General features: G+C 35.4%; 1 protein-coding gene and 1 non-coding gene across 4 annotated transcripts in view; both read right to left on the bottom strand.

Moving 5' to 3' along the window:
* HTR2C (5-hydroxytryptamine receptor 2C) overlaps positions 1 to 23,994 on the bottom strand; it is a 336,239-nt gene that overhangs the window by 223,268 nt on the left and 88,977 nt on the right. The window lies entirely within an intron of this gene.
* On the bottom strand, positions 20,393 to 20,499 carry LOC122436124. The gene has a single exon (XR_006267893.1). It is a non-coding gene; the product is annotated as a U6 spliceosomal RNA (small nuclear RNA).

Genomic DNA, 23,994 nt, shown 5'->3' with positions numbered 1-23,994 from the left:
TGGGGTCGCAAAGAGTCAGACACGACTGAGCGACTGAACTGAACTGAACTGAAGATACTGTGAGGTGATGTTCTGTTATGTGTGTTGGTTGCTCAGTCATGTCTGACTCTTTGCAACCCCACGGACTATAGCCTGCCAGGTTTCTCTGTCCATGGAATCCTCCAGGCAAGAATACTGGAGTGGATTGCCATTCCCTTCTCCAGAGGAACTTCCCAACCCAGGGATCGAACCCTGGTTTCCTGCATCACAGACAGATTCTTTACCATTTGAGCTACAGGGAAGTCCCAAATCAGTGCAAGTACACAAAACATAAACCGTGGGAACATTATTAAATGATGAAAAGAGCACAAAATAGTGTATTGTGAAAGTACAAATATAATTGTGTCTATGAACCAGCAGGGACTTAGTTCCTTTCTGAACAATTTAAGTTTTTAGAATACTGTTTTTCATATGAATTTTCTACTTTATCTCTTGTAATATATACCAAGTAACTGTTCTTCATATCATTTTTCAAAACAAGTTTAAATGCTTACTGGAAGAAAATATAACTGGTATAAATGACAGGAATAGTCTTTTTAATTCACAAAATCTCTTCTGAACCTCAGCATAATAAAGTTAATGCCATGAATTCCACTATAGCTGTATTTTCAAAATGATATTTCAGGTACTGAATTTACAGACAAATTTTATTTATCCTAAGAAAAGAATATATAAGATACATCAAATATTAAAGTAATTGTAAACATTTCTCATTCTTCTTTCAAAAAGAAAATAAAATGCAATTCCTAAGATTTTTATTTTAATTTATTTTGTTATCTGAAATATTATATCATGAAAGTAGTTATTTTCACTTAATGTAAGGTTGTGTCTATAATGTAATTGCATGATGGCTAATTAATATACTTATCTTATTGTTATGTTCTTTGATATTTATCATAAATCTGCTTTTAAAATCTTTAAAAATGTTATTTAAAAGGTTGTTTTAATAAAAAATATAAATTTTTCCTTCCTTTCTACCTTTGCCTACTTTCCAAATTAAACAAAACATTTTAAATTGTGGACATTTTAACAAACTCATATTTTAAAATAATTCACAAGAGGTTAAATTAGAAATAACAACCTCGCTCCTCACCCAAAAGACATATTGCCCTCTCAGAAATGTCCCTAATACATTCTCACATTGAAGCTTCAGCCTCAACTGAAGATGAATATTCTGGCAATAGATCATCAATGGAAATACCTTCTCAAAGAAAGAGTAGATAGTACTTTCTGACTGGAGCAAAATGGTTACAAAATTTGTATATGCTCAGTAGCATTAAAGTGCTGACATTCCTTGCTTTTATGTCTCTGGAAGAAGGACTCTGGAGAATGTGGAACCAATGGAGAATTATTTCTGAAACATGCTGTAGAGTAACCAAAAATTCTTCTTTCTGCTACAGGATTCTCATTTCCTAAATGGGTCAAAATTTTAGATAACAAAGTTATTTTTTTAATGAAAGATGCATTTTAATCATGTCTGAGGACTATAAAATCTTTAGAATAAATGATGAATGCTAACAGGGAAAGGCTGTCAGAGAATTACCAAAATGACCTTAGTTTATATTGTTGATTCTAAAATAATTTGCTTTATATCAACTGTCCTTTATTGAAGGCTTAATACTGTTACACTTCACTGACTTGAATAGTGACAATGGGGAAAACGTAGGGGATAGGTAAAAACACTTAACTGAACTCTCATTTGTAAAATAAAACAATTAGACTACATTTTTTCCTTTTAGAAAGTCCTAGGAATCTATGCTTGTTGTTTAGTCACTAAGTCGTATTATACTCCTTTGCGATCCCGTGGACTGTAGCCCACCAGGCTCCTCTGTCCATGGGATTTCTCAGGAAAGAATACTGGAGTAGGTAGCCATTCCCTACTCCAGGGGTCCTCCTGACCCAGGGGTTCAGGCAGATTCTTTATCACTGAGCTACCTGGGAAGCTTAGGAGTCTATACTAATCTACTGTTATAACCTCTCTCAGGTAAATGTGTGGTTCTAACAATCCAGGGACTGACAATCTCCCTGGTGATTTCAGTTTCATTTGTTGTAGGCAGAAAAATCAACTCTTTAAAGCTGTATCAGCACGTATAATCACACATAGTAATAATAAAAATTATGTCAGTTTCAGTAATAGATTACTACTTCATTGATGAAATCAGAATTTGTGAGATCAGTTCAACGAAGTGCCACCAATGCAAAGTGATAGTTTTATTTACATGGAGACAGGGTCTCCATGATTAAAGGATATAAAGAGCTAAACTGCATTCGTCTTAACAGCTTTTGAAGGTACTGAGGTGCCAAAGTACCACTGAATATGTGAAACAGGGATACTGTATTAACATCTTGCTTATAAGCTGTAGAGTCAAGATAATTAAACATTGTTCTGGAGGGATGAGAAGATTTAATTAGTCCAGGGCATTTAGACATCATTAAAAAGCTTAAGCATTCATCAATCTTAGAGCTGTTGTTCAGTGGTGCACTAATTCACTATCATGGTATTTATGACACAAATTAATGGCATTTATAATATAAATGGTAGAATTAATATAACAATTTTTAAAACTAGAATATTGCCTTTAGGGAAAAAAAAATACCCACCAAATTTATTTTACTAAAGTGTTCTGACTGCAGTACACAGATTCTATTATTGCTCTTCTAGTTTTCAGTGCATCAAATCACAACTCATTATTGTTGAAAGATTTTACTGTTTCAACCTATTGTATCTAAAATATTAATATAAACTTATCACCTCTCTGGCCTTAGAGATAAAAGTCTTACAGTACAGGTTTTTGATTTTTAAAAGAGCTATTTTAAACTTTTAAAATAGCAAATTCATGTATATCACAGTTATTTTAAGAGGTATCTTATATTCTTTCATATAAAACATTTTTAAAGGCTGTGAGGAGAAATAAAATACTCCCACTATCATCCCCATTTTCATAAATTTGATATTTTGAAAAAAAAAAAACCTGCAATATTTTTATGCCAAAAAAGCTTTTGCACTTAGTGTGTTTTTGAATAGTCTCAAGAAGATGGAAATCATCTGTCTGTCTTTAGAAAAATCTCTCGCTTCGATGAAATAAGCAAGAGAACCAGTGTAACTACTAAAGTAGATTTTACAAATTTCAAGACTGAAGTAAGAGAGGTATTTTTCTGTTATTAAACACCTGGCTTGGAAGAAGAAATGTGTGAAAACACATTCCAAAGTATACTTTTTCTTGGTAAAGAATATTTGAAAGTGAAAGTGAAAGTCACTCAGTCGCGTCCGACTCTTTGCGACCCCAGGGACTGTACAGTCCATGGAATTCTCCAGGCCAGAATACTGGAGTGGGTAGCCTTCTATTCTCCAGGGGATCTTCCCAACCCAGGGATCGAACCCAGGGATCCCAACCCAGAGCCTCCCGCATTGCAGGCAGATTCTTTACCAGCTGAGCCCTAGGGAAGCCCAAAGAATATTTAATTTTAGTATAATCAATGCCTCTTTTTAAATAAGTGTAATCTTTGGACTCTTGTCCAGCTACATTTATGCTTGGCCACAAGCTCTCACAGACTCAATGGACATGAGTTTGAGTAAGTTCTGGGAGTTGGTGCTGGACAGGGAGGCCTGGCGTGCTGTAGTCCATGGGGTCGCAAAGAGTTGGACACGACTGAGCGACTGAACTGAACTGAACAAGCTCTTAGAGCAATGTCTTTACTTAAGGTCAGTGAATAATGTCCTCTTATTGCATTCTTCAGTCTTGGTAAGCAAATCATTTTACAATATATGAGAAGCAGTAATAATACAAAGTATGTCAAAATACTCCAGTGGAATTCTAAAGTAAAGCTAATACAAAAATATAAAAACACTAAATTGGTAAGTAGTTAATGATAACCAGGTGGCTTAGTTAATTTGCTAGTATAGACTGTCTCAAAGGGTTCTCAATATAAAGCTGCTTTCTTGTGTTATAAATATAATTTATATTAGATATATTCACTGTTGCCAAGGGTCATTATTTTTTCAGTGAAAGGGATGTACCTTAGCAACTGGATGAACTTGTAAAGAGAATATTATCATTTTAAAAGATAATTATAACTGAATTTTTGAGTGTAAAAATATTCTCAGAAGTCAACACTTCGAATATAGAGTGTCTGAGATTTCTAAAGGCTTATTCTCTTCTTTGCCCATGAACAAATTTTAAGAATAATGAGTTCCCCCGCCCCCACCACAACTCTTATTTCAATGAAACTTCAGCTTACATTTACTTGGAATGCAGAATTTGGAGGTACAAATATGACATTCAGGGACATTTTGTGGTTTTTATGACTAAATGATATACTTGCATAGATGAACAGCAGTATAAAGATAAGTTATCTCTTTCTATTATATTCATTATTTGTATTTCCACATGTGTTACAGAGAAAATCACCAAGAGAATGTTTATCTTTTGTATATGTAATAATAACTGATGGATTAAAAATAGTGTAAAAGTCAACCTGTGTTTCAAATACTGAAGTGTTTTATCAGACTTCCAAAAGTGACACAAAGTTGTGACATCTCTAGAATGTTTGGTCTATTTATATTATGGCCATAATTATAGCCTCATATTATTCTCTGCTTACCTGGTATCATCAGTATGAGTACATGTTTTCCAATTTGGCAGAAAGAGGAACTTCGATTTACATACAAATAATGTTAAATTAATGGAAACCTTTGAATGAAGTGAATAAAGGCATACTCAGTTCAGCTCAGTTCAGTCGCTCAGTCGTGTCTGAATCTTTGTTCTTTTTCAAATAGTTATATGCAATGGACTGTTTTACTTCTTTAAAAAAGAAAAGGGGGGGGGGTGCTTAAGGAGAAGTCTGGCTGAAGCCTACTATACACAGGTAGTAGTTTATATGGTTTCCAAGTCATAGGGAAAGATATGGGGTGGGTACTAGAGAGGGGAGAGGGAGACAGGGAGACAGATCTTATCTCTAAATAAATTGTAAATTTCTTTTTTTTCTTTTTCTGGGTAGGCAAAAAAAGAAAAGTTTTATTTCAATAAAGATGTTAGGAGCCCTTGCTCTAAAACTTAATAAGCAGCTGAAAGTTAATGAAATAGTCTTTTAAAAGAATGAAAAATCTCATTTCTAAGACAAACTCATTTCTTTGAACTTTGAAGTTTAAAAAGAGCACCATTTTAAATGATATAAAAAGCACACTTACATATGAAAATGTCATCTAGAAATTTCAATGTAAATGTGTTACTACCCACTAATTATAGACACTAAGTAGTCCAGTTTTATAAAAGATTCAATTTCTACTTAAAATTGTACTGCTTACTTAAAAAATACATCTAAAAATTTACTCTTGAGAGAAAAACGGCAAAGTTTAATCCACACTAATTAAATCTCAGCCAGCATTTTAAAGGTATTAATTTATCTTTCTTCCATTAATACTTTTAACGTATATTTTTTTATGGTTCTAGGTATTCATTTCTGGTTTTATTGAAAAAAAAAGTGTGAGTTTATGAAGTGAATTTCCTAATCTTTAAGTTATTTCTCTGAATGCAAGGTAATGATATACCAATGGCATGTATACATTCTAAACAACTGATTTTTGTTGTTGAAGTATAGTTGATGTACGATGTTTTATTAGTTTTTGGTGTCCAACAAAATAATTAGTCTCTAAGTCGTGTCTGACTCTTTGTGACCTCGTGTACTGTAGCCCACCAGGCTCCTCTGTCCATGGGATTTCCCAGGCAAGAATACTGGAGTGGGTTGCCATTATCTTCTCTAGGGGATCTTCCTGATTCAGGGATCAAACCCATGTCTCCTGCATTTAATGGTGGATTCTTTACTGCCAAGCCACCAGGGAAGCCATCTATCTATCTATCTATCTATCTATCTATCTATTCTTTTTCAGATTTTTTCCATTATAGGTTATTACAATATATTAAATATAGTCCCTGTGCTGAACAGTAGGACCTTGTTTATTTTATATATCATAGTTTGTATCTGTTAATCCCAAACTTTTCATTTATCCCTCCCCTACTTTCATAATCATGTTTGTTTTCTATGTCTGTGTGTCTGTTTCTATTTTGTAAATAAGTTCATTTGTATATTTTTTAAGGTTCCAGATACAAGTGATATCATATGATATTTGTCTTTCTCTGTCTGACTTACTTCACTTAATATGACAGTCTCTGGGTCCATCTATGGTGCTGCAAATGACATTATTTAATTCCTTTTTATGACTGAGTAATATTTCACTGTACATATGTACTACATCTGCTTTATCTATTCATCTGTTGATGGATATTAGGATATCTTGGCTATTGTAAATAATGCTGCTCTGAACACTGGGGTACATGTGTCTTTTTGGATCATACACACACACACACACACAAACATATATATATATATAACTTAGACACTTTTAATCCACACAAAATATAATTTATCAACTAATCTTATGCATAATTTTTTTCCAGAGATTTTTCATTCTTGGCAAGATAATGAAGAAACTTCTTGGATTATATATGATTTTAGATCTAGTAATTAATTACTGCTTGTTTAAAGAGGACAATACCCATTTTGTTATTTTGGTCACTTAATTCTACTGTTTTTCCCATGGTTCCAAATTTAAGTCAAGAAATTGTAATCAAATATTGTCCAATAGTAGGTATAATTTATAATTTACCAAGTGTATATCAGCATAATCAGATTCAAGAGTAATGAATTTACTGAGAGTTGGAGAAGAAAATGGCAACCCACTCCAGTATGCTTGCCTGGAAAATCCCATGGACAGAGGAGCCTGGTAGGCTACAGTCCATGGGGTCACAAAGAGTCAGACATGACTGAGCGATAGGTCCTATGCATTAATAATGAAGAAAATGGGGGGGGGGAGGAGCTAAGATGGCAGAGGAATAGGACGGGGAGACCACTTTCTCCCCTACAAATTCATCGAAAGAACATTTGAACACTGAGCAAAATCCACAAAAAACTTCTGATTGCTAACAGAGGATATCAGGCACCCAGAAAAGCAGCCCATTGTCTTCGAAAGGAGGTAGGGCAAAATTTAAAAGATAAAAAGAGAGACAAAAGAGTTAGGGATTGAGAACCATATCAGGAAAGGAGTCCTAATAGAGGAAGTTTCCAAACACCAGGAAACCCTCTCACTGGCAGGTCTGGGGGAAGTTTTCGAATCTTGGAAATCTTGGGAGGAAAAATTAGCAAAATCCACAGATTACATGCCTAAAAGCAACTCCCAGCAGAAAAGCACCCCAGACGCTCACATCCGCCACCAGCAAGTGGAGGCTGAACGGAGAGGAGGGGGCGGCATTGCTTAGGGTAAGGACTGGGCCTGAATGCCCTGAGGGCAATCGGAGGGAGCTAACGTGAGATAGCAACTCAAACTGTAGGGTAGCAAGAGAGAGAGAGAGAAAATTAACCTGCGAAAAGTGGTAACCAAAGACACTGTCTGCCAGTTCACAGAACAAAGGAGGGACTGAGCAATTCCAGAGAAGAGCTAGCCGGCTGCGGACTGGCCCATCCCCTGCCAGAGGCAGGAGGCAGGGGGAGGGGAAAGGGGCAAAGGCGGGCCCAGAGACGGCATCCCCTACCAAAATGCAAACAGGCCTCCAGTTTCTAACCAAAGACTTCCTGAGATTCTGGATGGTTGACATCCGCCGGGAGGGTCACAGCTAGAGACCAGCTCCCCAGAAGAGACACAAGGCGACCTGACCTGCAGGCGCAGAAACTAAGGCTGGGACCACAGAGGGGATAAGGCACACTGCACCCAGGGAGAGTGCACTCGTCAAGCTCCAGGCTGCCTGAGCTGCTAGGTCGGGGAAGGCACAAAATGCAGGCCCAACTGAGTCTGCGTCTTTGTGGACAACCCAAAAACCTGAACCTGAGCAGCTTAGGATTGGAAAGTGCACACAATTCAGGGCCTGCTCCCTGTAGAGCAACCTGGAGCCTGAGCAGTGTAGACAGGGAAAGCACACACGCCGTGAGCGAGGGCAAACCCTGTGTGGCCGGAACACCGCGAGCACTCCCCACACACGCCAGTGACATTTGTCTGCAGTGCCCCTCCCTCCCCACAGCACGACTGAACAAGCGAACCTAAACAGGAGACCACCTCTGCCCACTTGTATCAGGGCAGAAATTAGACACTGAAGAGACCTGCAAACAGAAGCCAAAAAAACAAAGGGAACCGCTTTAGAAGTGACAGGTGTAACAGATTAAAATCCCTGTAGTTAACACCAATACACTGGAAGGGGCCTATAGATATTGAGAAGTGTAAGCTGAAACAAGGAGCTAACTGAAACTAAACCGAACCCACACTGCCCACAACAGCTCCAGAGAAATTCATAGATACATGTTTACTATTATTTTTTTAATTAATTTTTTTCCTTTAAAAATTTTTTTTTCTTTTACTTTTTAAAAGTCCTCTATTACTCCTTAATTTTCATTTTCATAACCCACTATAAGCTTGCAAAAAAAAAAGACCCTATTTTTAAAGCAAACTTCATATATATTTCTTAAATTTTTTTGTGTTTTTATTTTTAATATTGTATCTTTAAGAGTCTAACCCCTATTCTAGATTCTTAATCTTTGTTTTTTAGTATTTGATATCAATTTTGGACATTTAAGAATCCAATATTCAGTACCCATTTTTACTCAGGAGTGTGATGATTACTCTTTCCCCCTTTTGACACTCCTTTTTCTCCCCCGGATCACCTCTATTTCCTCCCTCCCCCTTCTCTTCTCAATCCAATTCTGTGAATCTCTGTGGGTGTTCTGGGCTACGGAGAACACTTAGGGAACAGAGTACTACATAGATCTGTCTCTCTCCTCTCGAGTCCCCCCTTTTCTCCTCCTGCTCATCTCTATCTCCTTCCTCCCTCTCCTCTTCTTCATGTAACTCTGTTAACCTCTCTGGGTGTCCCTCACTGTGGAGAATCTTTTCACCATTAACCTAGAAGTTTTATTATCAGTGCTGTATAGTTGGAGAAGTCTTGAGGCTACTGGAAGAATAAGACTGAAATCCAGAGGCAGGAGACTTAAGCCCAAAACCTGAGAACACCAGAGAACTCCTGACTACAGGGAACATTAAGTAATAAGAGATCATCCAAAAGCCTCCATACCTATACTGAAACCAACCACCACCCAAAAGCCAGTAAGTACCAGAGCAAGACTTACCACACAAATTCTCCAGCAACGCAGGAAAATAGCCCTGAGCATCAACATACAGGCTGCCCAAAGTCACACCAAACACATAGACCCATCTGAAAACTTACTACTGGACACTCCATTGCACTCCAGAGAGAAGAAATCTAGCTCCACCCACCAGAACACCAACGCAAGCTTCCTCAACCAGGAAACCTTGACAAACAATCATCCAGCCCCACCCACTGGGAGAAACCTCCACAATAAAAAGGAACCACAGACCACCAGAATACAGAAAGGCCACCCCAAAAAGCAATCTAACCAAGATGAAAAGGCAGAGAAATACCCAGCATGTAAAGGAACATGAAAAATGCCCACCAAGCCAAACAAAAAAGGAGGAGATAGGGAATCTACCTGAAAAAGAATTTAGAATAATGATAACGATCCAAAATCTTGAAAACAAAATGGAGTTACAGATAAATAGCCTGTAGATGGGATCGAGAAGATGCAAGAAAGGTTTACCAAAGGCCTAGAAGAAATAAAAAAGAGTCAATATATAATGAATAATGCAATAAATGAGATCAAAAACACTCTTGAGGGAACCAACAGTAGAATAACAGAGGCAGAAGATAGGATAAGTGAGGTAGAAGATAAAATGGTGGAAATAAATGAAACAGAGAGGAAAAAAGAAAAAAGGATTAAAAGAAATGAGGACAACCTCAGGGACCTCTGGGACAATGTGAAATGCCACAACATTTGAACCATAGGAGTCCCAGAAGAAGAAGACAAAAAGAAAGGCCATGAGAAAATACTCGAGGAGATAATAGCTGAAAACTTCCCTAAAATGGGGAAGGAAATAGGCACATGGGTTCAAGAAACCCAGAGAGTCCCACACAGGATAAACCCAAGGTGAAACACCCAAGACACATATTAATCAAATTAACAAAGATCAAACACAAAGAATAAATATTAAAAGCAGCAAGGGAGAAACAACAAATAACACACAAAGGGATTCCCATAAGGATAACAGCTGATCTATCAATAGAAACTCTTCAGACCAGAAGGGAATGGCAGGACACACTTCAGGTAATGAAAGAGAATAACCTACAACCTAGAGATAACTGTACCTAGCAAGGATCTCATTCAGATATGAAGGAGAATTCTAAAGCTTTACAGACAAGCAAAAGCTGATTGAATTCCGCACCACCAAACCAGCTCTTCAACAAATGCTAAAGGATCTTCTCTAGACAGGAAACACAGAAATGTTGTATAAATGTGAACCCAAAACAACAAAGTAAATGGCAACGGGACCATACCTATCAATAATTACCTTAAATGTAAATGGGTTGAATGCCCCAACCAAAAGACAAAGACTGACTGAATGGATACAAAAGCAAGACCCCTATATATGCTGTCTACAAGAGACCCACCTCAAAACAAGGGACACATACAGACTGAAAGTGAAAGGCTGGAAAAAAACATTTCACACAAACGGAGATCGAAAGAAAGCAGGAGTTGCAATACCCATATCAGACAAAATAGACTTTCAAATAAAGGCTGTGAAAAGAGACAAAGAAGGACATTACATAATGATCAAAGGATCAATCCAAGAAGAATATATAACAATTATAAATATATATGCACCCAACATAGGAGCACCACAAAATGTAAGGAAACTGCTAACAAGAATGAAAGGGGATATTAACAATAACACAATAATATTGGGAGACTTAATACCCCACTCACACCTATAGATAGATCAACTAAACAGAAAATTAACAAGGAAACACAAACTTTAAATGACACAATGGTCCAGCTAGACATAATTGGACGTTTCACCCCAAAACAATCAATTTCACCTTTTTCTCAAGTGCACACGGAAACTTCTCCAGAATAGATCACATCCTGGGCCATAAATCTAGCCTTATAAATTTTTAAAAAAATTGAAATCATTCCAGTCATCTTTTCTGACCACAATGCAGTAAGATTAGATCTCAATTACAGGGAAAAAAACTATTAACAATTCCAACATATGGAGGCTAAATAACACGCTTCTAAATAACCAACAAATCATAGAAGAAATCAAAATATGCATAGAAACAAATGAAAATGAAAACACAACAACCAAAAACCTATGGGACACTGTAAAAGCAGTGCTAAGGGAAAGGTTCATAGCAATACAGGCTTACCTCAAGAAATAAGAAAAAAGTCAAATAAACAACCTAAATCTACACCTAAAGCAATTAGAGAAGGAAGAAATGAAGAACCCCAGGGTTAGTAGAAGGAAAGAAATCTTAAAAATTAGGGCAGAAATAAATGCAAAAGAAACAAAAGAGACCATAGCAAAAATCAATAAAACCAAAAGCTGGTTCTTTGAGAAGGTAAATAAAATTGAAAAACCCTTAGCCAGACTCATCAAGAAACAAAGGGAGAAGAACCAAATTAACAAAATTAGAAATGAAAATGGAGAGATCACAACAGACAACTCTGAAATACAAAGGATCATAAGAGACTATTATCAGCAGCTCTATGCCAATAAAATGGACAAGTTGGAAGAAATGGACAAATTCTTAGAAAAGTATAACTTTCCAAAACTGAACCAGGAAGAAATAGAAGATCTTAACAGACCCATCACAAGCATGGGTCTGGTAAAACTGTAATCAGTTATTCTTCCAGCAAACAAACCCAGGACCAAGATGGCTTCAACAGCTGGATTATACCAAAAATTAAAGAAAGCTACACCTACTACTTCAAACCTTCCAGAAATTGCAAGAAAGAAGGTAAACTTCCAAACTATTCCTAGAGGCACCAGGCACCCAATTCCAAAACCAGACAAAGATGCACAAGAAAAGAAACTACAGGCAATATACTGATGAACATAGATGCAAAAATCGCTTAAAAAATTCGTGCACAGAATCAACAACAATTAAACATCATAATCATGACCGAAGTGGGTTTTATTCCCAGAATCAAGGATCTTTGACCATCTGCAAATCAATCAATGTAATAACCAGCATAACAAATTGAAGTAAAAACCATATGATTATCTCAATAGATGCAGAAAAAGCCTTTGACAAAATCAAGACATCCATTATGATTAAAACTCTCCGAAAAGCAGGAATAGAAGGAACATACCTCAACATAATAAAAGCTATATATGACAAACCCACAGCAAGCATCACCCTCAATGGTGAAAAATTGAAAGCATTTCCCCTGAAATCAGGAACAAGACAAGGGTGCCACTCTCACCACTACTATTCAACATAGTGTTGGAAGTTTTGGCCACAGCAATCAGAGCAGAAAAAGAAGTAAAAGGAATCCAGATAGGAAAAGAAGTGAAACTCACTGTTTGCAGATGACATGATCCTCTACATAGAAAACCCTAAAGACTCTACCAGAAAATTACTAGAGCTAATCAATGAATATAGTAAAGTTGCAGGATATAAAATTAACACACAGAAATCCCTTGCATTCCTATACACTTACAATGAGAAAACAGAAAGAGAAATTAAGGAAACAATACCATTCACCATTGCAACAAAAAGAATAAAATACTTAGGAATAAATCTACCTAAAGAAACAAAAGGTCTATACATAGAAAATTATAAAACACTGATGAAATAAATCAAAGAGGACACAAATAGATGGAGAAATATACCATGTGCAGGGATTGGAAGAATCAATATTGTGAAAATGAGTATACTACCAAAGCAATCTATAGATTCAATGCAATCCTTATCAAGCTACCAACGGTATTCTTCACAGAACTAGAACAAATAATTTCACAATTTGTATGGAAACACAAAAAACCTCGAATAGCCAAAGTAATCTTGAGAAAGAAGAATGGAACTGGAGGAATCAACCTGCCTGACTTCAGACTCTACTACAAAGCCACAGTCATCAAGACAGTATGGTACTGGCACAAAGACAGAAATATAGATCAATGGAACAGAATAGAAAGCCCAGAGATAAATCCACATACCTATGGACAACTTATCTTCGACAAAGGAGGCAAGGATATACAATGGAAAAAAGACAATCTCTTTAACAAGTGGTGCTGGGAAAACTGGTCAACCATTTGTAAAAGAATGAAACTAGAACACTTTCTAACACCACACACAAAAATAAACTCAAAATGGATTAAAGATCTAAATGTAAGACCAGAAACTATAAAACTCCTAGAGGAGAACATAGGCAAAACACTCTCTGACATAAATCACAGCAAGATCCTCTATGACCCACCTCCCAGAATATTGGAAATAAAAGCAAGAATAAACAAATGGGACCTAATGAAACTTAAAAGCTTTTGCACAACAAAGGAAACTATAAGCAAGGTGAAAAGACAGCCTTCAGATTGGGAGAAAATAATAGCAAATGAAGAAACAGACAAAGGATTAATCTCAAAAATATACAAGCAACTCCTGTAGCTCAACTCCAGAAAAATAAATGACCCAATCAAAAAATGGGCCAAAGATCTAAACAGACATTTCTCCAAAGAAGACATACAGATGGCTAACGAACACATGAAAAGATGCTCAACATCACTCATTATCAGAGAAATGCAAATCAAAACCACAATGAGGTACCATTACACGCCAGTCAGGATGGCTGCTATCCAAGTCTACAAGCAATAAATGCTGGAGAGGGTGTGGAGAAAAGGAACCCTCTCACACTGTTGGTGGGAATGCAAACTAGTACAGCCACTATGGACGACAGTGTGGAGATTCCTTAGAAAACTGGAAATAGAACTGCCATATGACCCAGCAATCCCACTTCTGGGCATACACACCGAGTAAACCAGAATTGAAAGAGACACGTGTACCCCAATGTTCATCGCAGCACTGTTTAGAATAGCCAGGACATGAAAGCAACCTAGATGCCCATCAGCAGAATAATGGATAAGAAAGCTGTGGTACATATTTGCAATGGAATATTACTCAGCCATTAAAAAGAATACATTTGAATAGTTCTAATGAGATGGATGAAGCTGGAGCCCATTATACAGAGTGAAGTAAGCCAGAAAGGTAAACACCAATACAGTATACTAATGCATGTATATTGAATTTAGAAAGATGGTAAAGATAACCCTATATGCAAGACTGAAAAAGAGACACAGATGTATAGAACAGACTTTTGGACTCTATGGGAGAAGGCGAGGGTGGGATGATCTGAGAGAACAGCATCAAAACATGTATATTATCAAGTGTTAAACAGATCGCCAGTCCAGGTTGGATGCATGAGACAAGTGCTCGGGGCTGGTGCATTGGGATGACCCAGAGGGATGGGATGGGGAGGGAGGTGGGAGGGGGGTTCAGGATGGGGAACACATGTACACCCATGGCTGATTCATGTCAATGTATGGCAAAAACCACTACAATATTGTAAAGTAATTAGCCTCCAATTAATACAAATAATTGAAAAAAAAAGTATGAAGGAAATGTTATCCTCCTACTTAAATTTTTCTCATTTGAAGATGACATCACATCCTTAAAGAAACTCAGTGTGGCATGGCAGGCAAAGCCCTAAGCTAGGAGTGAAGATCTAGATTCTAGTTTTGTGAACTTGAGCAAATCACAGTCTTTTTAGAACTGAATTTCCTCTTTCATAAATATGAATTATGCATTATGTGTAAGTGATTAGGTTTAGGAATGTAGCTATACTTTAAATATGAAATGGCCTCTATTTTCATGGAAATTCCATTCCAGATGGGTGTGATATTCTTACTGGATAGTCTCTAAATTCTCTTTTATTTAAAAAATTTTATGATGGTAATGTTGTTTCAGATTGCCAAGAAAGGACACAGGACATGTAGCAATTGTACATTAAGTATGAAATTAGAAAAGGAGAGAATAAACAAACTCATGCACACAGAAGGGCTCAATTCAAAATTGTTTACATAATCATTTTACTAAGAAGTCTAACAATGTGTTTTGAATTTATAGTTTAGCAGATGTTTTTCCAATATTTAATATTTCTGCCTGTTTTATTTAAATTTTTTAATTTATTTTTCTTTAACAAACTCTAAGAGGATATCTTTTTATAAATGAAAATAAGCCCTTTTAAATTGACAGATTACATAGGCAGCAAGAACATTTTATTAGCTAAATTCATAGCTCTTCTAAGTAGTTACATAATAAAAATAAATGGCTTAAGGCTAACATTTTCAAAGTGATGAGTGGGTAGCTGAAAAACTAAGTCTGAGTGGGAAAGACGAAAATTCCTACATCATTTGAAATGCTACCTAAACCCAAATGTATACTGTTGTAAAATCTATGACACTTTATGCAAAGCACTTTCACATTCATCATTTCATTTGAACTTCACAAGATCGAGACCAGCAGAATTTGAAACAAGAGAAAATGAATAAATAAATAAACTCTATCCTTCCTTGTAAATAATTAGTATTAAGGCTCTATTCATTCCCCAGTATGGTCTGGCTGCTAGTCTTCAACACCACTGCAACACTAGATGTGCGTTTTCTCTCTCTTGTTTCCATCCTAACTACCAAATCAACAACAGCACTTTCTGGTAATGCCTATCACCTTTCTTTTTTTCCAGTTCGAGTTAGGAATATGGAAGTAAGAATACAACTGGGAAGGTTGACATAATTTGAGTGGGAGTTAGTGTGATCCTTTAAATTTAGTTCTGTTTTACACCAGTCTTTATAAATGTGAGTGTGTGTCTGCACTCATGTGTGCTTTGTGCATTGAACCCAAATATGCAGTTTTAAAATATCTTCTCAAGCACACATTATCTGATCAACCTTTAATAGTTACCATTGGCTTGGCCATAAAGTTTGTTCAGATTTTTCTATAACATCTTATGGAAAAAGCTGAAAAAACTTTTTGGCCAACCCAATACATGTTCAGAAGAAGAAACATTCTGCTCATACTCTATTCACAGGGTCTATTTTCCTTGATTTATGCTGGGGTCCAAAAAATAATTCAAAGAACAGGAAAAAGGAGAGGAGGATGGCCAGAACTTCTGGTTCAGAAGTAATTTAATAAATTTTTAATTGCAAAATGGCATTGCTTCAAAGCAGTACTTAATGTCCTTATATGTCATAAGAATTCTGGAAAACAAAAAACTAGAGTACTTTAGAATATCTATTTTTTTAGCCATGGTCTAGAGTGTCATTTTGATAATTTGGCAAGCTGTTAAAGTGAAAAATGGTAATATTAGAAATAGGCATAGTAATATTTTCACTTTTTCCTAATTTCAGATACATGGAATTGAACTTGACTGTTCTGTTTAGGAAGACAGGTAATAAATGTAAAAAGTTTAGCCTGTTTGTAATTATCATTCTTTTCTCCTTTATTGACAAGTGCTCAAGATTTTTTAATCACCATAAAGTCCATTGTGATTTATTATTAGTGAATGATTATTGTCTTAGCTCTTCAGTTTTTTAAATCTCCAAGTCTTTTGGTGTTTTAAAATATAAGGCCTTATTCTGTCATTAGGAAGCTGGTGACTGAAAAATAGAATGTTTAACTCTGTCCAATATACTGTCTCATTGTGTCATGGTTAAAGTACCAGTAAGTGCTTCATTGTTCTCTAGGGCTGAATATCTTCTGTACTTAAATGAGGATTGCCTTCCAAGGAAAAGACAAAAGTAATCAATTTTCATTAAGATATTATACACTGGTAGTTTTTCCAGATGACTTAGCCTTAAGTATCAGCTTATCAAAAATATTTTTGAATCTGTTCCTGCCTTTCCTGTTGGCCTTCATCAATTTTTTCTAGACTATTCTAATGGTCTCCACATAGTTCTCCCTGCCTCTGGACTCTTTTACTTGCTCCAATTCTTCTCAGTATTGCCACTATAACTTAACTCCATATGAGATATGATCATGTTATCCATCAGTTCAAGTAATCTATATTGACCACAGAATAAAGTGCAAACTCTTTAGTCCTTCACAAAATTCCCACAGCCTAGTTCTCATTTCTACCATCAATAGTGGCCCTACAAACACACAACAAATGCACACATGTACACCTTTAATACAAATCATAATATATCTCTTGAATGTTTCAGGGAATTTTACTAGCCAAAGCCTTTATTATTACAGAGAGGAATTCAAATAAAACTGCTTGGTATTTTAATTAAATTAAGGAGTTCAAACACTGAACTAGAGGAAGATTTTAAGTAAGCAAATCTCCATTTTCTAGCCCTTGAATTTCATACTCACCCACTCAGACCACCTGTTATCTGACTAGTTTTTAGGTCAAAAGCAGATAATTCCAGAGCAGACTTTTGACGGTTTTCTAAGGATTAGAAAAACTTCATATAGAGCATATTCATTCTGATCTAAAAGTAAAAAAAAAAAAAAAAAAAAAAAAATAGCAAGGAAGCAAACAACCAAAAACCAGAGTATCAAAGGGCAGTAATAACAAATTATTTAAGCCCTTTTTTGGGGAGATGTGATCTTCCACGTTTCTCTTTAAAAACTCTCATGAGTAACTCTTTCAGCAATTAATAAATTCTCATGAAAGAAAAAAAAATCTATATTGCAATTCAAAAGTTGTCACACCTGTAGATCACAATGAATTTTGTTCACAAATGATTTCATAGTGGTGATTTTTTTCAATGTGCATAAAAATGGAAATATTTTTGCATTTTAAAGCTTAGATTATCTTTTTATCTTCCTTTTCAAAAATGGGTCTTTTCTTTCCTCAGAAAGCAGAAGTGGAACACATTTCTAATTTTAGCATGAAATAATGGCTGTGGACAATTGAAGGTGATTATATCACAAGGTTAAGGAGAATTCCGAATGTTAGAGAGGGAGCTGTTTTGCTTAATCATTTTGCTAGATTAATCCATTTCATTTATATGGATTTCTTGCCTAATATATCTTAGGCATCCACAGAAAAAACTTATGACTGCAGGCAAATGATTTTCAGAGTTAATATTTACCTATTCACTGTTAGATCTGGTTATCAAACACCCTTTAAACACTTTAAAAAATCTCTCAACATTACAATAATTCTTCATATTTTGACAATTTTATTCCTTTGGATTTTTGTTCAGCGAAATGATCAAGATGTCAGGGTTTAAACTATTTTTAAGTCTGGCATCTTGGGATGCTACAGCAACTATTTCAGGTCATTATATATTACTTGATGACTCATTATTTCACTGTACTGCAACAAACTCAAGGGAATAAAAGGAATAATCTTAAGTACCAAAAGTCCTTAAACTGAAACTGTCAAGGAGAAAACAAAATAACCTTTCAACAAGCACATGTTAAACTAAGTACAACACATTAAGAGAAAATTAGACTATTCCAAGGGTCCCTTTCTACCCTTGAGCCTATAAATAAAGGTTGGTTACCATTTTGGTATTCCTTGGAATTCTTCCACTGACGTAAATGACAGATTAGATATTTGAATAAAAACCAGAAGACTCATGCATTTTAGAAGGATGTACAAACACAAACATTGAAACTAAAAAAACAAAAAGGATTTAATGACAACTTGTACTGCCAGACACTTCCAACTAAAGAAAGTCAAAAATTTTTTAGGTTAATTTGTCTAATATTTACAAGAAGGAATATGTTTGTACCTATATCACATGTATACAACCTTTTAAACTGGCTAACAACAGACATATTAAGTAATCCAGAAAATCTGCTACTGAATATGCAAACTCACATTATAAGTTTTTCTCATAATTATGCCACTAGATTATTTATAATACATCTATGTTGAGGAAAATATTAATGTAATATTTAGAAAGCCACTAGTTTGCTTGTTTCATAGACACAAAGTAGGAGCAACAGGCAGCAATGAGCACAGTGCCTCCTATATTTACTTGTAATCAGACTAACCATAGTTCCATATTTCTCTAAAGTTTAGATAAACATGATTTGACACTCAGGTCCATGGTGAACCGAGTATGAAATTGTGATATGGGATCTAATATCTATCACATTCTTAGACCACAGTAATGAATAGAGTATCAAGAAGACTACCTGGTAGAGAGCAGAATTTAAAGTTAGAAACCATAGGTTCTAGAACCACCACTGCTTTTAATACACATTTGACTTAGGCAAACACTCCATTATAACTTAATCACACATCTGTTAAGCAGATCTATATACTTGAAAAGATTATTGGGGGCTCAAATGAAATAACAGATGTAATTTTTAAGGTTAAGACTATGTAGTATAAAGTATCTCTTATTGTGCTATACGTTTTGACTAAAGAACATTGATCAGCCTCAAAAACTTACCACGAATATATTATTTCAAATTTTTCGATTTAAGAAAATATGAGTAGAAACATAATGAGAAACCTGTTTGAAATGAGAAAGTAGATAAGGAAAAGGGGTGCCAGAAGATACATTTTTGCTTTTTTTCTTGCCTCCTGCAGATATAGAGAAAAACGAATTCTTAAAAATGTCTCACTTTTTTAAAAGTCATTACTGTGAGTTCAGCAGTTTCCCTAAAAAGTTTGTTGTTTAACATGAGAAATGCTAGTCTTTGAAGAGTTTCAAATTCTAAATGTTGCCATAGAAAAACAGCTTAAGACACTGGATAGAATAAACCATCCCCCCCCCCCCATAAGGATTTTCTTAGGAGAATATCTTGGTAAAACTAGACTATGAAATAGGTGGAAAGATATGGCATGAAGCTCTTTGCTGGGTTGTCATTGCAGAGCCTGGACCTTGTTAAACCACAAATACTTTTGTTCGTGTGTTTAAAAGATGTCCCCGCACTGCTCTGCAAAACTATTGTCAGGAAAAACATACATATATAGCATGTGAAATTTAAGAAACAAAAGAGAAAGAATCTAAAGATTCCAAGTTATTTTAACATTCATACAGAATGACTTTTAAACTTCTACATATTTTCACATAGATGAAATAGAAAAGGTATCATTTTATAGCCATATTTTTGCTACTTAATATTGAGATTTTATGTAGAAAATAAAACCTCATATTTTCATATGATGCTGGACAGTCTGTAATAAGAATAGTAAAATTCAAGAATACCAAATGCCAAACGATGAATACCTTTCTCCTTTTCTGAACTTATTTGCATGCCTTCCATTAAGGATGGAAATCCTGAGAAGAGACAGTGGTTGAGGGGCTTTCTTGAGTTTATATGAAGGAAAAGTTGAGTTGTAACATCCTAGATTTCTTAACCTTACTTTCAAAGTCTTGGTTTGTTTACTTTAATATCATATATGTCTTTTTTTTTTACAGTCCAAAGGTCTTGAAAACATGGACTGCTTCATGAATCTGTGTGTCATTCTTATACAGGGGCCATGCTAATTGTCTCTATATCATGCCAATTTTAGTATATGTGCTGCTGAAGTGAGCACTCATATTTGTCAATTTTATCAATCCATATATTTTCCATCAAATCTATTAAATATAGTCATAGGAACATAAAGATACAAATGAAGTTTAAAATAAAAATTGTAATAATTTAGTGAAATAATTTACTTCTTAGTGTTTTTGTTTTCTTGCAATTTATCATTTAATATAACGTTTACTGCAAACTGAAGTTAATTCCTAATTCATTCAGATCACTAAAGTGAGATTCAGTGAATTATTACTTTAGGCCAATTATAGTTCTTTGGCAATCTTAAGAGTTAATATAGCTTTTCAAGTTTGTCTACTTGACAGCTAGGGAAGAGCTTTTGCCCTGAAAATATCTGGCTCACTAATAAAGAATCATCCCTGATATCTCAGTTGTTAATGAATCTGCCTGCAATGCAGGAGACCCTAGTTCCATTCCTAGCTCAGGAAGATCCACTGGAGAAGGGATAGACAACCCATTCTAGTATTCTTGGGCTTCTCTTGTGGCTCAGCTGGTAAAGAATCTGCCTGTAATGTGGGAGACCTGGGTTCAATCCCTGGGTTGGGAAAAGCCTCTGGAGAAGGAAAAGGCTACCCACTTCAGTATTCTGCCTGAAGAATTCCATGGAATACATTCCAAGAGTCGGACACGACTGAGCAACTTGCACTTCACTTCAATAGAGAATCATAGAATTTTTAAAGCCCAATTACACACGGGGAATTAGCACTTTAACTAACTCCTGATGATCTTAAGGATGCAATCAGATAAATCTCCTGATCCATATTAATCTTGTAATAGTTAAGTGAAGATAACCTTCCTTCATCGCTATGCTGTTCATGTTTCATTTAATAATGAAAATTTAAGGCAGGAAACGCCAAACAATCCAGTTAAGAACAGCAAATTGTAACACAGTTCAATAATCTCAATTTCAGCATATTAAATTTAATATATATGTGTACATATGGCTGCTGAGTTTTCCAAAGTCATATTTGAAAATCCACAGAATATGTATGAATGTGTTAGTTGGTCAGTTGTGTCTGATTCTTTGCGACTCCGTGGACTATATAGCCCTCCAGTCTCCTCTGTCCATGGGCTTTCCCAGACAAAAATACTGGAATGGGTTGCCATTTCCTCCTCCAGGGGATCTTCCCGACCCAGTGATCAAATCTGGGTCTCCTATATTGCAGGAAGATTCTTTACCATCTGGGCCACATGTCAATGTCTCAATTTGAGGCTGTCTGTACATGTTTGAATACTCTTTTTTGTTGTAGTTGTACAGACAAATTAAAGTCATTTTAGTAAAATTCTTTGCATAACATCTAAGTTCATGTTGAGTTATTTTTATTTCATTTTGTTAGGTTCTCATTAGTTATTTATTCTATACATAGTACGTGTCAATCCCAATCAAACTCTTGGTATCCATATGTTTCTTCTCTAAGTCTGAATATTCTTAATGTATATATTACCTGTAACTATTTAAAACTATGTATGTAATTATATTCATTTAATCTTTGTATCAAAGCTGTTATCCCCATTTTAAAGGTGAGAAATATTTCATTTTATAGAAAAGCTAAATTGCCTAAGTTCACATAGCTAGCATATTTAAAAATTATATTGTATAAATAAATGCTTATGTGTGACATTATTTAATCCAAAATATAAAATGGAATTGAAAATTTTAAGTGATTTTATCCAAGTGATGTGAAATATTATTTTACAGAATATTTGGAATAAACTTTAATTCTGTAGTCCAAGTTACTTTACTTTTCAGAGTTAACACTTCTCTCTTAGAAAGGTAAATGCTCTTGATGAGTTTTTTTCTTACTTGTTTCTTCTTTGCCTATGTCTAACAGAATCCTGACAATTAGGGTACATATTTATGTACATTAGTAGTGACCTTTTTCATTTCTGAACTTTATAATGGAAAAGATAAATGTTTGGGTACCGTCATCACTCACTTTCTATGAACAGACTCTATGACAAGTGCATATCAGTCTCATTGCCAAGTATGTTGTAGGTGAATGCAACTGTCTATGTAGATCTTCCTCGACTTACAATGGGGTCATGTCCCCAAACACATTGTAAGTTGAAAATATTGTAAGTCAAAAATGCATTTAATACACCTAACCTACTAGTACACTTAACCATAGCTTAGCCTAGCCTACTATAAACTTGCTCAGAACAAATACATTAGCCTGCAATGGGTAAAATCATCTAACACAAAGCCTATTTTATAATAAAGTGCTTAATATCTCATGTAACTTACTACTGTACTGAAAGTGAAAAACAGACTGGTTGTAAGCATATCAGTTGTTTATGCTTGTGATCATGGGTAATGGCTGAATGGGAGCTGACTCTTGCTCAGCATCAAGAGAGGGTAACACACTATATACTGCTAGCCCTGCTGCGGCTGCTGCTAAGTCGCTTCAGTCCTGTCCGACTCTGTGGGACCCCATAGACGGCAGCCCACCAGGCTTCCCCATCCCTGGGATTCTCCAGACAAGAATACCAGAGTGGGTTGCCATTTCCTCCTCCAATGCATGAAAGTGAAAAGTGAAAGTGAAGTCGCTTAGACGTGTCCGACTCGTAGCGACCCCATGAACTACAGCCCACCAGGTTCCTCCGTCCATGGGATTTTCCAGGCAAGAGTACTGGAGTGGGGTACCATTGCCTTTTCCGATACTGCTAGCCCAGGAAAAGGTAAAAACTCAAAATTTGAACTATGGTTTCTATTGAATTCCAGTTGCTTCTGTACCATTGGTAAAGTTGAAAAAAATCATTAAGTTGGAGGACTGTCTGTATTTTTAAAGAAGAGATGGTAATGGTATCTGAATTTTTTTTTTTACTTTGCAGTGAACTGCCAACTATGAAGAATGGTAATGCCTGAGCCCGATACTGTGTGTGCCAAATTCTTAAAAATATGGTCTCTCTCAATAATGTCAATGAGTAACATTTAATAATTCAAATGATCAAAAAAATATTCTAAAAGTTTTATGGTATTTCAAAAGAACTACACAGTAAGGAATATGACATATTTTCTAAGCCATCATAGACCAACTTAACGACTACAACAATAAACACCATATTGTTGTACAATGTCAATCATGATGGAAATGTAAAAATAACTAAATTAACAGTTAAAGCAAATGTCAAATCTAAAGCAGTCTATGCTACAAACTCAAATCTTCTGAATTTTCAGTCTATCAAATAAAAAGCACAGAAAACCTGTAACACAGAAAAATACTCATTTTAATATTTGTTTTTGAGATTAATAATAATTTTTATGTAATTTGGGGATTGGGCATCTGAGATCTGAAAACAAAGCATATAACTATAAATATATTTACATAGAATTGCTTTTGTCATTTTAATCAGATTTTCATTTAAATTGATCTTAAGTTGTTGAAATTTGTCAAAAACCATTCATACATTTTGATAAAGAAAGCATTCTAGGATTTTTTCCTTCTGTGTATACCAGTGGGCATACATGAAAACTTAAATGCATGAAAATTTA

This window comes from Cervus canadensis, chromosome X, assembly GCF_019320065.1.
Source record: "Cervus canadensis isolate Bull #8, Minnesota chromosome X, ASM1932006v1, whole genome shotgun sequence".
NCBI lineage: Eukaryota > Metazoa > Chordata > Mammalia > Artiodactyla > Cervidae > Cervus > Cervus canadensis.
Note: the sequence above shows the minus strand (reverse complement) of the source record. Positions and strands in the feature narration are given on the sequence as shown.